The 15,978-nt window shown below is 44.7% G+C and overlaps 1 protein-coding gene and 1 long non-coding RNA gene across 2 annotated transcripts in view; one reads left to right on the top strand and one right to left on the bottom strand.

Moving 5' to 3' along the window:
- The window catches only part of hnf4g (hepatocyte nuclear factor 4, gamma), a 180,907-nt gene that overhangs the window by 18,619 nt on the left and 146,310 nt on the right, over window positions 1-15,978 (top strand). The gene's annotated exons all lie outside the window — the stretch shown is intronic.
- LOC142904773 (uncharacterized) lies at window positions 12,722-15,289 on the bottom strand. Its single transcript, XR_012929446.1, has 3 exons — window positions 15,161-15,289; window positions 14,428-14,498; window positions 12,722-12,798 (listed from the first exon to the last, which is right to left on the bottom strand). It is a non-coding gene; the product is annotated as an uncharacterized LOC142904773 (long non-coding RNA).

The following is a 15,978-nucleotide window of genomic DNA, read 5'->3' as shown; positions in this document are numbered from 1 at the left end:
CGCCTTTCAGAACTGGCCACTGACACGCACAAGCTATAAGATGAATGCAGTATCCAAAAGGTCATCTACACACCAGGAACAGAGCCATTGCAAGGAGATTTAGGTCACGTTCCCTCCAAAATAAAAAGAGTCATACCGTTTTTTTTTTTAAAACAACTTTTTACTTGAACTTGTCTTATATAACTATGTATGACTGCCAAGATTTCCAGGACTGGAAATTTGGTGCACGGCTGTCTCCCACCAACATGGACCAGCTGGTCAGTGATGGTGGGAGCGCAGAGCTACAGGAAAGACTGCGAGATGTTGTGGAAAAGAGTAAAGATACTGATGCAGAGATATTGAGTAAATAAGCAACAAGGCAGAAGTGTTATGGAATATGCTTTATACTCCATAATTTCAGACATGGCAAATCACATTTAGTCGGAGCAGAACAAACAAACAAACAAAAAAAAACTGCTTTATCATCTTTGTATAACGTTTTGGCTTCCCCTCATCAAATGCTACATATTGGTGAAGTCGCCGAGCTCCTCGAAGGTAATTTCTGGAATCAATCTACCTTCTTTCATCTTGGAACTAAGGGCTGACGCTTTTATATTTAATTTTTTTTTTTTTTAACCTCACAGAGCGGCAATATGTAATTGCACTCATCTTGATTTATTTATTTTCTATTTTGATTCCGCCCTCTTTCCACTGATGTTTGCCGTCGAGCGCGGCGGACAATGAAAAGCTTTTGGACGAAACCCGAGGCAGCGCTGATGAACACGCGACTCGGGCCCTTAATTGCTTTTGCTTGATTTGATGTAAGGCAATCATCCGTTTGAAGTGGAGGAGGGCCCGTTTGATCCGTCTTTGTGCGAGCGAGCGCACGAGAGAGCGCTGGCCGGTCGAGTGGCAGCCGGGGTGGGCGGGCGGCTATGGTTCGCGGCTAGTTTGCATGTCTTCTCATCGGCTACCTGGCGCGCTTAAGTCGAGCGCAAGGAGAGACGGCCGGGGAAGCCAGATGTGTTTGTGCGTATGCATGCATAACAAAAACACAAAACAAAACAAAACAAAAAAAAAAAACACGACATACATGCCTGAGTTTGTCCGCAAAGCACACAGCGGGCTTTTAATAGGAGGGGTTTGCCTGAGCGTGCACGCTCTATATGGCCGGAGCAGTCAATCAATCAGCCGGCGGAAACGACGGGACAACTGCCGCCGTCAAGCTCATTAAAATGAACGCGGCGTTGCGGGGGGAAACGTAGCCCTGCGCAAATTAAGTTGTGCGTCCTAATTGTTTCCGCGTTCTGCTGCCCCCTTCTTCCCCCTCCACCTCCCCCAACCGACAACTTCAGAAGGCATTTTGTTGTCGCCTGATGTATGCTCGCCGCGCCTCGGGCAATGTTTTTTATGACCATTATTATTCAAATGAGCTGGAAATGTGTTTTGAAAGTCCTAAATCACTGAGCATGAATGGCTACCCTTGGCGTTTATAAATGACTTTCCACGCAAAGCAAACCTCGGGCCTGCGCCGCTTACTTCGCCGAGCTCATTTGGGGACGCTCGGGTACCGCCGACGAAAATTTCCGTGGCTTGTCCGCTCGCGCGACAAGTCCGACAGGAATTCTTTTTTTTATATTTTTTTTTTATTCCTTCCGCCCCCATGTTTAGACTCTTTTATCCATAAACTGTGCATCTGTTGCGAAAGGCCATAACTTCAGTTGACACTCAGCGGGTAAAAACAGATGGTCTCTATGTTGTTGATAATCAGCCAGAAGTTATCACTAGGTATTGACGGGCATACCGGTGCTTTTGTAAAAAAAAGAAAACGGCTACTGTTTTAATTGTGTATTTTTGATTAGCCTGAAGAGTCAGAAGGGTCAGATTTACCAAATGTCCTTGATGTCTTCAGATCGTTGGAGGAGGCCAAATTACCTGAACCAGAACTCGACGCAGAGACAACATGAAAACCGATGGGACTCGAACCCGCAACCTTCTTGCAGCGGAGGCGGCAACCCGGGATCACTCTGACTGTGATTTTAATTTGACCAATGTTATGTTCCGTTCTCTCAATTTTCATGCGGATTTTTTCAGCTGAGCCCACATATTCAGAGGGTTTCCAGAACGCCGTGAAATTAAATTTGACTTAATTTTTTGATTTGATTACCCGATCAACGTCTGGGAATTGAAATGTTACAGGTCCAAACGGAGTCGGCGAGAGTAAAAGCTTTTCTTCTCTTCTGCCTGCTGAAAGTCTACTCCACCTATCAGCTGCCGGCGGTGTAGGTGGATGGATTACGCCAAATGGCTTATTTACTGACACATTACCCGTGTTTGTTCTCGCCCACCCGGTTTATTAGAAAATTAAGAGAACCTGCACTTGATTGCACCGTTTATCGCACGTTCGCTGCCGCGCTAATAAATGGATTGCCCCAGTAAAACACTTTTGCGCCAGACAAATTCGGCATTAGCGAGACCAAAGCATCCCGACAGGAAAACAGTTTCAGTGAGAGATAGAAGAAGGCCCTCCAAGATAATAACCCTCCGCCGCCGCCACAGAACTGGCTTCTATCTGCCGCGATAAGATGTGGTTTGGAGATATTTCTATATTGGCATAACTGGACAAAATCTTTGCGAGACTCTCCGCTTACTCTAGGAGGGAAGCGACACACACACACACACACGCAGACGGAAGAGGAGCGAGAGGGGGAGAGCACATCTTGATTAGGTTTTCATAAAGTCTGGGACTGTGCTGAGTCTGTAATTGACTTTGACAGCAGAAGCCTCCATGTCCTATGGCTATGTTAAACGAACAATTTACATCTTCATTTCAAATTCTACATGGATAAAAAGCTATTAATTACATTAGTCTGCGAAGACTCATTCCAGCTGGGTAGTGTGTGCGTGCATGTGTGTCTGTCTGTGTATATCTACCCCATCCATTGCACATATACACTTTTCCCCCCTCATTTGTATGTTAAGTCTGAGCCAAACAAGGCCCAGTGAGTGCCTCTCTGCACATCACTTTATGAGTGCAGGGCTTTTACTCCGCACAACGCAAAAAACAAAAAACAAAACACGGACTGATCCTTTGAGCATTTTATGGACGTCGGAGCAACATTTACGAAATACATGGACATCGGCATTGGTCACACAGGCACTGACCCTTATGCTGCTTGTCATTAATGGCTTGTAATGATGTCGGTGGGGGATTTTTTTTCTCTATTTTTTTTTCATTTTTTACTGCCGCTTGTAAAACATAACCACCCCATAAAGTCATTTCACCTGATCTTGGGATTCTCGTAACCTCACACGGCAGCCGGATTGGCCAAGATCTCATCTGTGAAATCTGGCTTATCCGTCTTGCAAACACTGAAAAGTAAGCAGTATCAGTCTGAGAATCGAATTTGATTCCATAACATTCAGCTTCCTTTTAGTTATCAGGGGAGAAAAATGAAGCAGCCGCTTCAAGTGGCCTCTTGAATCCCAGAAAAGATGAAGAAAGAGAGGAGGCGACTGTGAGCAGAGCTGATGCTAAAGATACTAGCGCAGATGCTGGAGTCGGGGCTGTTTTATTAACAATAGGTGGCATTTATTCCTCAAACAATGGTAAAATACAGTTTTGATTTACTTCCGACTCTCTTTGATGAGAGTTTAGTTAAAAACCTGCCGGTGCCTCGCGGCAGTAGCATGCAGTTAATTTCATCTACCTCGCACCAGTGGGTAGGACTCCGGCTCTGGCGGTAAAACAGTAGCAACAAATGTAATTAGACTGCGTGAACGTGACAGACAGGAGGGCTCATCCAATGGCGTGGCGGGGGTTTCGCTTCCCCTTTATGGGCTCCTTGCTAGACGGAGACGTGCGATAAATCCAAAGTAGGAAATGTTCTTTCCGAAGTGCCTTGTTAAAGATAGAAAGATAGATAGAAAATCAGAATGTTGCAGTTTGAAAAAAATGAAAGGACTCAATGTACAAGGAATATTAAAGGTTAAATCACAGAAACAATAAATATCAAAGTGTTAAAAAGTTATAAATTAGAGGTAAACCGGTGCATACATGTATAGCGCTCATTTATGTCAGGTGGATTTAGCTTTTGCTTTGTTGGAAAGCACTTTGGGTATCTTTCTTTCAAGAAATACATTTGAAATGATTTGATAGGTGGGTTATGGGAGTTCAGAATGGTTACAGCTCTCGGGAAGAAACTGTTTTGCTTGTTGTGCTTTCCTGTAGATAGCTAGCTAGCTAGCTAGCTAGATAGATGAGAAACATTTGTAAGTCATAGTCGCGTTCGGGAAGGGCTACAACACGGCGATCAAGCAACTTTTCTCTCTTGGAGTGCATCCTGTCGGCTTCAAAGAGTGCTCTAAGAGGCTCGGGGTGCCGCGGTGCGGGTAGCAAGTGGCTCTCCGAGCCGCTGAGAACAGAGGCATCGCGGACCATCATCTTCCCAGCCATCTGCGTGATGAGGGGAACAACAAGAGGCGCCGTGTTTGCTTTGGAGGCAGAGCGATCAAAGAACAACACTAACCATATAATGAAGGGACAGATGGATCTCGTATGAAGTGCTGCGCGCGGGGGAGGGGGGGGAGACAAATTGAGAGGCAGAGGTGTAGGCAAAAATCCAACCCGCAAATGCAACAATCTTTTTTTTTTCTCCCCAGGAGGAGGAGGAGAGAGGTGCGCTCCTCCAGTTGGGGAGGGGGTCGGGGGGGTCGGTGGATATGATGTGGTGAAAAAGTGCGAGCCATCTCGTCGCATGCAGGCTGCCTGCGCTGAATGAGAAAGCTAAAAGGTAATTTCACGGATAAAGAGGAGGCCTAATGCATAGAGGTAATGTAGCAGGGGATGGAACAAAGGCAAACTTTCATCTCTTTAAGCTCGGATGGAGAGAGAGTGAGAGAGAGAGAGTGAGAGAGTGAGAAAAAGCGCGAGAGGGGAGTGCGGGGGGTGAGGTGGGGTGGAGCTTTGATGCTTTGAAAATGATAATAACAATCTCAAAGTCAGCCTCAGAAGAGAATGTGCTCCCCTCACGGTGCCCCCGTCCCCTCCCCATCTGCCCCCTGCCACTTAATACAAGCGCACAATGACTGTCTAGGACAAGGTGGGCTGCGGGTGTGCCTGTGTGTGTGTGTGATGCAAAGAGGAGAGGCAACACACACTCACACACAGGGAAGGGGGTGGGGGGGGTGGGTTGCAAATTGTGACACTTAGGGCCCCTCACCCCACCCCTCCCCCACCTCCACCCACCCAAATTACATACGGAACAAACAAAAAGATGGCGGGAATAAAGGGACTCATTATGTGCGAGATTAGCTGACTTTTGTGGACGCGCCGAGGGCCGGATTCATGTAAAGGTGGTCTTTCTCGCAGGTAGTGCACATTGAAATATGAATGTCAATAAAAGATTCATGGTTGGCGGCTCCTCCATCTCTCTTCTCCCCCGCTTTTTTTTTTTTTTGCCTTTTGCTTTATATTAAAATGAAAGAAAAAAAAAAACGAAGCTTTTTTGCCCCCTTTTAAGTCGTAAAGCTCCTTCCCCCCCCCCCCCCAGCCCTCCCTCTACTTCTCCTCTCCCTCTAAAAATTCCTTTAGCTTTGCTACGTCTACAGCAGAAGCCCATTTTGTCTTCCATCTTTCCCTAATGCACAATGCAAGTCGGGAGGAAAAGATGAGGTGCAGGTGCATGAAACACAGCCCCATCCGTGGAAGTGGCCATTGTCTTTGAAGGCGAGGCAATTCTTTTCATTAAAAACGCCGACACATTTGAAATGGTGCGAACAGTGCATCTCACAGTGCAGGCTAATCAAGAATGAATAAATAAATCACGCCTGCAGAACACAGTGCAAACTGATTTCTTTCCAATAAGGACAAAAAAAAAACATGATCCTACATGAGAAAGTTCATATTAAATCAAGCCCATTTTAACATTAGTGTGCAAAACATTTATTTTTTTGCTTTAATTCCTCAACTTGCAAAGATTGAGTCAAGAAAATGTTAAAAAAAAAAAAGAGTAAAAGAAAAAAGGCAAAATACGTTGGAGGAGCCACTCACTATATCTGCTTTTATTGTCCTTCATTCAAACAGATGATGCATCAAAATGTCTGAGTGGTCCAGCTCCTGATCTTTGACCCTCTAGTGCTGAGGGGGGGGGTGCAAGCCATTAGCCTACATCTTGTGTGTGTATATATATATGTGTGTGTGTCCATCAAGCCAGTACCCTCCCCCCTCCGCTTCCCTTTCACGGAAAACACAATTTGCTGCCCAATTTTAAATTATTCAAACCATTTGCTCCGAATACAATCTGACCCTCAAACGTTACCGCTCGTCTCCAGAGGGGCACGTTCGCCCAGCGGCGGCTTCAGCCCGACGAACGTTCAATATTAATAAAGTTTCGGCAAATAAGTGCACGCCGCGTCGCTTCCAATGGCCAGATACGATCGCCGGAGATTGGGTTTAGGAATTTTTCTCTCTCTTTCTTTTCTTTTTTTGAAGCAAAGCGCTCATTTCCTGATCACATTTAAATTGCACGTATAATTTCTGCTTTGTTCCAGGACGTGGCCTCGTCACTGTTGATGGAGATAATTCGTGCTCCGATCACAGATTGAATTCCGCCACTGAATGTCCTTGTGTCTTACCTCATTGCTTATTCTGTCCTGGTTAGCGCCAATTGCACACAGAGAAAAGAGCCTTTTTTATCCCCCTCTCTCTCTCCCTCATTCCGTTTCCTTTTTTTTTTCCTCCGCTGACCCCTCAGAGTATCACCAGACCTCAAAATTGCACTGAATATATAAATGCTAATGCTAATAACTGCTAGCAGGAGCAGATAATGTCCTTGACTGGTACAAGAAAAGATCCTTTTCTCTCACCTGACTCGCCGCCTCTGAATAACATTAGCCGAGTTCAAGCTCTCATTTCTCTCCCATTCTTTCCCCCGGTTCTCTTTGCCTTTTTCTTAATTTACTTGACTTCCTCCTCAACTCTTGCCTCCTTGTCACCAGAGGAGAGGGGTGGTGGTGGTGGGGAGGGGAGAAGAAGAAGAAGAAGAAAAAAAAAGCCCAGTGTAAGTGTAAAATATTAATTCATTTATCTGCGCGATAAGATCTTGCTGCCTCGCTCGAAATTCCAATGACATCCATTTGCCATTAAGTCAATGCAACAGACAAGCAACGGGGCCTCTGGAGCTCGTCTGTCTTTGCAAACCAACCCCCCCCCCCCCCCCCAACACCCTCCTTCCTCCATATCGCGGCTCCGCTTTCTTTTCTTTTTTTTTTAACGCCTCTGGAAGCTTTTCATGGTAGGAATTAAACTATAATACTTGTTTCAGTGGCAAGCATGTTAATGGCTGCAGCAAAGCTGTCATTTAGGGAGACATGAGGAAACAGCTGCGGCGAACAAAATGGCCTCGCTTTGGAAGCAGCCAGGATGTCTCGCCAGACTTTTTATTGCCTCTGCAAAATGACGGGAGATCACCGCCCCCTTCCCTGCTCCCCCCACTCCCACTACCCCCCCCAGATAGCGAAATCCCCGCAGTTCTGGAATGAACGTCCGACGTGTTATTGTGCTTTTTGATTGGGCCAGTGTTTAAGAGTGTCCAGTGGGGTCCAAAAAAAAAAGCCTCTTACGCCTTCCCCAGTTGGGCACACTGGTAACAATAGAGGTATTAAAAGGACCCCGTGCTGGTGGAAAAAAGGCGAAGAAGAAGCAGAAGAAGAAGCCCAGTGACGTGAATAAGAAGCCAAATATTCCATTGTTTCATATAGGAACTCGCTTCTCTTTTGAAGGCGGATGTGAGGCGAGCTGAGCTGCAGAATTTGCCCTTGCCTTCCGTTTCTTAAAAAAAAAATGAAAAAAAAAAAGAATTATTTCTCGTCTGGCAGGCAAGCTCTCCGGAGGTGAGAGCTGCCTCTTAACACGAGCAGGTATCAGTCTTAAAAACCGGCTCAAAGTAATTGTGGCTTTGAAGTCACACACATCACAGATGGCGCAGTCAATATTGCACCAACTTGTCTGGGTGCCCCCCACACCCCCACCAGTTCTTCCCCCTACTGATTCTACCGGTACTTTTTTGCTCCCTCTCTTGTGACGCAAAGAAATATATTATTTGTCACACACACAGGTTTTTTTTTTTTCCCCCCCGTCTCGCTCCCCTCCCTTTTCTATTATTAAAAGAGGCCAGCCATCAATCAATCCTGCAATCACCCATGCAATCACATTAACCATTCGTCTCAGCCTTATTTGCGTCATTTGCTACATGAACGTTGAGGGGGCCCCCGCTGGGAAGGGCTTCACACTCCTGGAACTGGTTCTGCATTCTCTTTTTACAGTGTGCTTCTGAAATCGTTGCGGCAGGATTCAAGAAGGGCAACAGTCCCTTCTGACTGCAGTTTGATTTGGAAAAAGGAAAAGAAAAAAGAAAAAAAAAAGTACTGTTCAAGGCCACTTTTTAAAACTCCATTACTTGGTTTTGCTGAACTTGACAGCGACACCGTTATATTTGGAAAAATTAACCGCTTAATACGTCTACAAACAAAATAACTTCCCCTGAGAAGGCAAACAGGACAGCAGCAGTTCAGCAGTTCATTCTAACAGCGTGACCTTGAGGGCCTCATTAAAAGCAAAAATTTCCCACAATAAAAAAAAAAAAAGATGTTTACATTTCTGGTGATGCAGATCCAACACTGAATGCCTTTGCAAGTCGAATAAATGAAAAAGAAAGCAGAAAAAAACTTTCGGTACAAAATGTTCGGATGGGAACTCGGGAGGAAAATTAATTTGCGGCAGAGTTTATGAAGGAAAGTTTGAGTTCAAGTTGCACTCTGTCCCACAAAGTCAAGTCAGAGAAGAAGAGCTTTGCCTTCACAACGATCTGGATCCGCAGCATGTGCGGTCTGTCTGGGTTGATTTGAACCCGAGATGATATTGGGATGACTTTTTCTTCAGCAGTATGATATTTGCATTCAGTGTTTGAAATGTGTTTTTTTTTCTTTGGGCCAGCCAAACATTTGCCTCCAACTAACCTCTCATCCTCTGCACCCATCTGCATTCTCTCACACCAACTAACTTCAGCTTATTCCTCTTCAGCTACATCCATAAATCTACTCTGCTCTTCCTCCAAGTCCTCCAGCCTGACTTAACGTAGTAAATGACAAACAATTCTTTTTAAAATTCTGGACAGACAGTCAGTCAGTAAACTGAATCTGTTGTAGGCTTTTAAAAGAAAAAAATAGCAGTATCGTTTCCTGGATAGAAAACACACATTAGCGACTAATGCAATTTTTTGGCAAAGTGCAAAATTGCAAAGCAAAACAAATGTGAGACTCGGCAACAGTTACGTTTCCATCACCCCTAGAATTGCACAAAACCTGCATCGCAATAAAAAACTGGTAATGGAAACACCTGAACATCGAAAAACCTCTCAAATATCGCCAAAAGGTTTTTACACTGTCATGAGGTGGTTTTTCCAGACGTATTGATATAGTGGTATATCACAAAAGCGTCATGGAAACACTTTTCTCGCATTTACACGTCACCGGACGCTTCGCACCACTCAATGGAAACACAAGCAAATTGCCATTGTACTCGCTTTTATTTTGCGAAAGACTATCATGGAAAAACAGCTAATGAGGTTTTAGGTATATAGTGGGTGGGTGCACTTAAAAAAACAAAAACAAAAAAAGGATCTTCTCGAGGAACCAAACTTTGCAGTGGACCCTACAGTGCAGGAGAGACACCGAGACGTTTGTGCCGAGAGCCACGAGGAGAAAAAGAGCGGCGGGGACGGAGGGGGAGAACGACAAGAAAAGTCTTCCTGCCTTGATTAATAAAGTGTGGCTGGGGCTAAGGTCGACGCGCTGCTCATCCAGCTACGGCTGCAGTCTACACACATGCACACATACACACACACGCGGATGGACAGACGCACTCGCGCACGTCTGTCTGCCAGCATTCCTGTGTTGACTGACACGGCCTCACCTCTTTTAATTGTCCTTGAGCAGCGGCTGTGGCAAAGGCTGAATCTATTACATCAGCAGTCACACTGTGACCGTGCGCGCGTGTCTCCAGACGGCAACCATCAAATTTCTTACATTCTGTACTTTTGCTCTCCGCTAGGTTAGTGTGGGGCAGGAAGGGCAGCGTGTGTACTACTTGTGCGTGCAAGCGAGTGTGTGTGTGTCTTCTCGCCACTGAACCCAACCAATAATACAATAATGAGGTCATACGAGTATTCATCTCACAGGCCGGAACAGGGAGGAGTGTTGATAGAAACGACATTAGGCTCTGCGAGATTAAGAACATTTACTCAAACACAAACTCAGGTACTTTTAGCCTGTAACCGCTCCTAATGGGTCCATTTGTCCACTGCATAATGGGGGCTCCTGTTACAAACTGCATTCAAAAGAATCAAATAAAAACGTGTAATTTTGATTTAAAAAGTAAGAAACACTCACCAAAATGCATCATTAGGGCAGCCCTCGCCCACAGTTTAAGACATTAAGGGCGTTTAGCCGCAAGGAGTGGCGAGCGTAATGGGCTGGGCGCGGGTTCATCGGGTTGTCTGCTAACATTTTATTGCCTTTTTGCGCCATACTTTAGCCATTAAAGAGTTGGAAATGTGCAAAAATTGTGTGCCAATTTGTCAGTTATTTGCCCGCTAAACGTCCAAGCACTTTGCTGTCATTTGGGGTGATCAATGCTTAATGAATTAGTCTGTTTTTCACCTCCGTTAAAGGCAGACGCGCTTAGCACCTTCCCAATCCCTCCGAGACCCCGTCTGATGGAAGCCTTCCACCCCTAATTTCTGAAAAGTGAGGAGCTAAGCAGTTCACCCGTCTACGAGAGCTGGCGTTTTTTTTCCGGGCAAATTGCTTTTCGCAAATTCACTCGAGTCCAAAACGGAAATCAAACTTCGGCTTTCATTAAACAGCGGATGAAAGAATGTCTCGAGAAGTGGTGGAAATAGAGACAGAGAGACCGGGGGATAGACGGCGAGCGCTCACAGCCATGTTTACATGATGGGAACGGCCGTCCTAATGCAGTGATGACTGCAGAGTGTTTCCACTGATTCCATTTAGCCTATTGAATTAGCCGGTGCTGGAGTCAGTGGACTGGCCCCGGAGCTCCAGAAACAGACATGCAGGCATCAAAATCCAATTAAATACATTTGTTAAATAATGTAATGATTGCCTAAGCATACTTTTCAGTGGGAGTCCATTCATTTTGACCCATAAAAATGCCATTGTTTTCTGGGCTCTGGGAGAGGTTATGCAGATTGATGGAATTAATTGTCTGGCAGTCGAAAAATGTCATTAAAACACTCTGATGGCCACGACGGCCCATTTATATCCCCAGTCTGTTAGCGGCCGGGCATTTTAATTTGTAACTTGACATGATAATGTGGCCGCTTCCCTGCTCATAGGCACAAATATTACTCAAATTGATTAAAAGGGACCATTCCGTCCCCTCTCCCAATAGATGGTTATGCAGAATCTATACGCGCTAGCCAACACGTAGCCTCTATTTTCAAGTGCAACACCAAACTACTGCCTGATGATAAAAATGCCCGCTCTTTTTAATAGTTCACATGACAGCACACACACTAAAGTGATTCAATGGTCTCATATCTCAATCATGAGCATGGTTTTTTCATGTTTTATTTTTTCACATAAGGTTTTTTTTATCAGAAAGAAAAAATGTTTTTTTGTTCTTTTTGCAGGAGGCTGTAAACGGTGAGGTAAATATGTTGAGTATAGTTTTATACGGGACTGAGTTATCATGTGAGACTTCTCTACTTGAACCGAGAATGAAAAAAAAAATGAAAAAGACCTTGGTAAAAAAGTGGGAAATCTGACCAAAGTGCTAAAACAACAACCTGTCGTGGAGTAAATACGTTTGAACTGCGCTCCCTCACGGCTTGTGTTTTCCGCCTCTGCTTTTCTTTCTCGCTTCGTGATGCAAATGCTTTTCACCCCTCCCCGCCGCCAAACACTTTCTCTTCCGCGATGGGGAATCTTGGCAGAGGTCACTGCCAATTACACTAACAGTGGTATTTAACCCAGAGGTATCCTCACAGCCGCTTCGGGGAGACGTCTGCGGCTATACTGACAGCAAACACCTCTTCAGAGGTCATCGACTTGGCTTGAGACTGAATAAGACATGGTGGTGGTGGGGATAGCTGCTGCATTATGAGCGTGGGGGGTGGGGTGAGTTGGGGTGAGTGGTGGTGGTGGTGGGGGGTATGTTTCCATGGTTACATATTCCGGGGTGTGAGACGATTGGATCATTAAACCTTGACTGGAGATTTAAAGGTCAGGGGTCAGAGGCACCGCAGTCCAGCAGGGGGACAGCTTGTGAATCTATCATTACGCACTCATAAACATAGAGCGCACAACAGATGCAGTATGCGGTGTATAGGAGCATGGAGACACACGCACTCGCACATGTTGGTATTGCCGTCTCTGTGCACTGACTCAGACTTATGTCCTCTGCTTGTGTGCAGCCTCACCTAAACGCCAACTTCAAACTCGACACGCATCACCCCGAACTTGACCTCATTTCAATTAATATCCAGCCTTCAAAATTAACTCTTCGACCTTAAGCATAATGATAAACATGGTGCGGAGCAGCCAATGCGTCCTTGCGGCAGAGGCAGTCCGTCAAGGCTTGGTGCCAACAAGTGCAGAACACGCACATACCTCTTGATTCCTGGCAATTAAAGAGAAACAGCCATGACTATTTCTCTTCCTCCGAAGCATCTCAGTTCGCCGCCTGCGTGAGCATCATTTCCTCCCGCCACCACTTCCATCTCCCCGTGAATTCACCTGTAATGAACAGAGAATTAGAGCTGAGCACATTAAGGAACATTTGCCAGGCCAATGGTTGGGCATCAGTTCGAGTGATGGTCATAATGTGAAATGATGAGGAGTGCGCTTGCAGAGGCCAATCATTTTCTACCTTTAGAACATCACACCGCTAGCCAACCTGACTATTCAGGGCCTCTTTTATAGCTCTTCCAAAAACTGTTGGAGTGGACTGACTAAGTAGGGGAGGAAAAAAAAATTTTTTTGACAGCAAGATAAAATGTGGTAGTTATTATTTAAGTCACACACAGATTCAATCATTTAAAGAAAATTAATAAGTTGCAACTCAAAGATCTTTCTTCTTCTCTACTCAGTGATACAACACAAAAACTTAGCTGACAGGAGTCAACACTTACAAATTACGTTCACCTACTCAAAGCAGTCGACCAGCCCGGAAAAAGCCATCAGTAAAGTGCAGAACGAGAACACAAACAGACATGTTTGGCGCCGAACAACAATGAACGCCTTCATGCGAGCGCTATCTTTTCCCTCCCAAGTGTCACTTGCGGAGCTCTGGTGACAATTCTATTTTTTTTCTCTCCTTCATTCTCCCTCACCCCTCCTTCATTGCCTTTGAAACTGATGAAGCGCAATGATCAAAATGCTCGGAGACAAATGGAGAGCCTCTGTTTTGGAGTTTTGATTTGTGAGACTGGAAGGTGCTACACAAAGAACAAATGATGACAGTTCCCACTGTAGTTCTCTATATCATTATCATCCCTTATCAACTTTTTCTTTTCAAAGCAGCCACATGTGCCGCGTGTCCCTACTTTGTACCCGGTACCGTACACGGAAAGGCAAAAAAAAAAAGTGTCTTGTGACATGATCTATGCATGTAGACAGTTCAAATTAAGAGCCCGGCTCCGCTAATAAACATAGCAAACGAAATATTATGCATGGCATTTTCATAATGAGTTCTGTCTATTTTATTTTTATTTATTTTTTTCTTCCCAGAATACGAGTGTCAATTTGCAAGTCCTTTTTTTAACCTGCCTGTCTTCACATAGCATAAACCTCATCCTCTGGAGAGATGTAGTTAAAAAAGGTGAAATCAATAAAGAATCGAAGCTTTCATCTGGGTTCCCTTGATCAGCGCCTCTCTGGGAGAGGAGTCGGGTGGGGGGGACAGCAAATCTCAATATTTTACACACTTGGGTTTGACTGAATTTGACAGGTTGCAGAAAGAGACTTGGAGAGATGGCTATCGACGGTGGAAAACTCATTTAGTCTCATCCGCTGTAAACCACACAGACAGAAAGAGAGGGGTTCTTTTTGTTGATAAATGTTTGACTATCAACTTGACACCACCTACTTGTGAGACTTCTGACCTCTGGTTAGAAATAAAAACACAAAAAAGAGCAACGGAGCACCGCCGCAATGACTGTTTAAATGGAATTGGTTGGGCCTTACCATTATGGCTTAAACAGCAAAACACAGCTGTCTTCTACACAGTAGTCATGTTTTTCCTAACACATATGCATGTTTGTTTGTTTTATTACTTTAACTGTAAATGAAAAAAATAAATAAATAAATACTCTGTAACAAAACCGTGTTCACGGCCTTTTTTTCCCCCTTGATAATCACACTTACCGGAAGTTCAGACTTCTTTTGCCGTCTTCAGCAATGCTATGCTATGATGACAGACTTCGTCTTTAGCAATGCTGTGACGACAGGCACACAAACAAAAACTTAAATCACACACAGGCTACACAAACCACCATGAAAACGCCGAAATAACTCTCGACTGTTTAATAATAATAAAAAAAGAGCACACCGTGACCAAACACACGCACCTGTTGTTGGTTTGCCTGCTGCGAGTGATTAGCACTTCGCTCTTTGTTGCTATTAATGTTCCGTTTCGTTTCGTACTTGTTTGTTTTCGTACTGTCTTTTTTGTTTTTTGTATTTTTGTTCGAGGTATTTGTTGCCGCAGGACATACCGTTCTGGATTCTCATCCCCCATCCGCCGCTCGCCATTCTTCTCAAACGTGCAATCACCTCAATCAGCATCAGGTGTGCTAAATTAATCTATTTGCATCGTCTCCAGACTAACATTGCGCGCATTCGGGCAGAAGCGCCCGTAGGCTATCTGCGTATTCTTCAAGGTTTATGCGCTCGGTCATGCGTTTGCGTTGTGCCATTGGACTTGCTCACGTTTTTACCTACGCAGGCCTTCAGTAAATCACGCCCCAAATGGCTCCATCCCATCACACTGCCACAGCCTTCATCATCCTATTCTCCTCTGCCATTTTCGCTTCCCCATTCTAACGTTATCTCCTTCACCATCCATTCCTATGGTCATACAATTTGCCATCATTCCTACCTTCCTTTGCCAATCCTTCACCATCCTATTTTTCTTCTCCAGCATTTACAGTGCGTTCCCATGCCACTTCATCTCTCGCGTGCCAGCCCATCATATGCCACTGAATTTGTTTTTACTCCTCTTGGAATGACACACTTGGAAGGGGTTGTACACAAATGCAATAATTTGTCATGAGGTTGTTGTTTCTCAGACATTAAATGTCTGAGTAAAAAAAAAAAAATTACGTGTGAACTGGAGACAATTATATAAAAAGGATGAAACAACAAGCACAACAAACCCTTCTGGCAGGTTCAAAAGGCATAGAAAAGAACATTTTGCAGGAGTCTGATGTTTCTCTGGAACCCATTTATTTTTCATTTACATTCATACTAATGCAAGTGCAGCAGAAAAGAAAAGCCAGGCTTAACGAGTAAGAACATGTTTCAAAAGTATCTCTTTATTTTTTGGGGGGCAAAAAAAAGTATTTCCAGCTCCCTGTTCTTTACTTACTTTTCCGGTGGCACCTGCGTATGGTGGGTGTAGAATGAACCCGCATCACAGCTGAGAGCGACTTGATAACAAGTGTGAGGCAGTGAGGGATAGGTGGATAAAATAGCCTCAATTTACACTCATTTTCACTTTTCTTTGGCAAATGTTGCAACATATTGGGTTTGGCGGGCAGAAGAGGCTGCTTTTCTGCCTGACGCGTGTATGTGTGTGGCATGTGTGGACAATGGGCAGACTCTCCTTGTCTCCGAGTTGTCCTAACCCCCTGTGGCGAGGATGAATAACACACCTCATCCTGGTCTTTTTTCTTTTTCTCCCAGTCACTCATTTTC

The sequence above is a fragment of the Nelusetta ayraudi genome, unplaced genomic scaffold (assembly GCF_046127955.1).
Source record: "Nelusetta ayraudi isolate G7.1 ecotype Tasmania unplaced genomic scaffold, CSIRO-AGI_Nayr_v1 ptg000132l, whole genome shotgun sequence".
Lineage (NCBI taxonomy): Eukaryota > Metazoa > Chordata > Actinopteri > Tetraodontiformes > Monacanthidae > Nelusetta > Nelusetta ayraudi.
The sequence above is the reverse complement of the archived record's forward strand: the minus strand, read 5'-3'. Positions and strand labels throughout refer to the sequence as shown.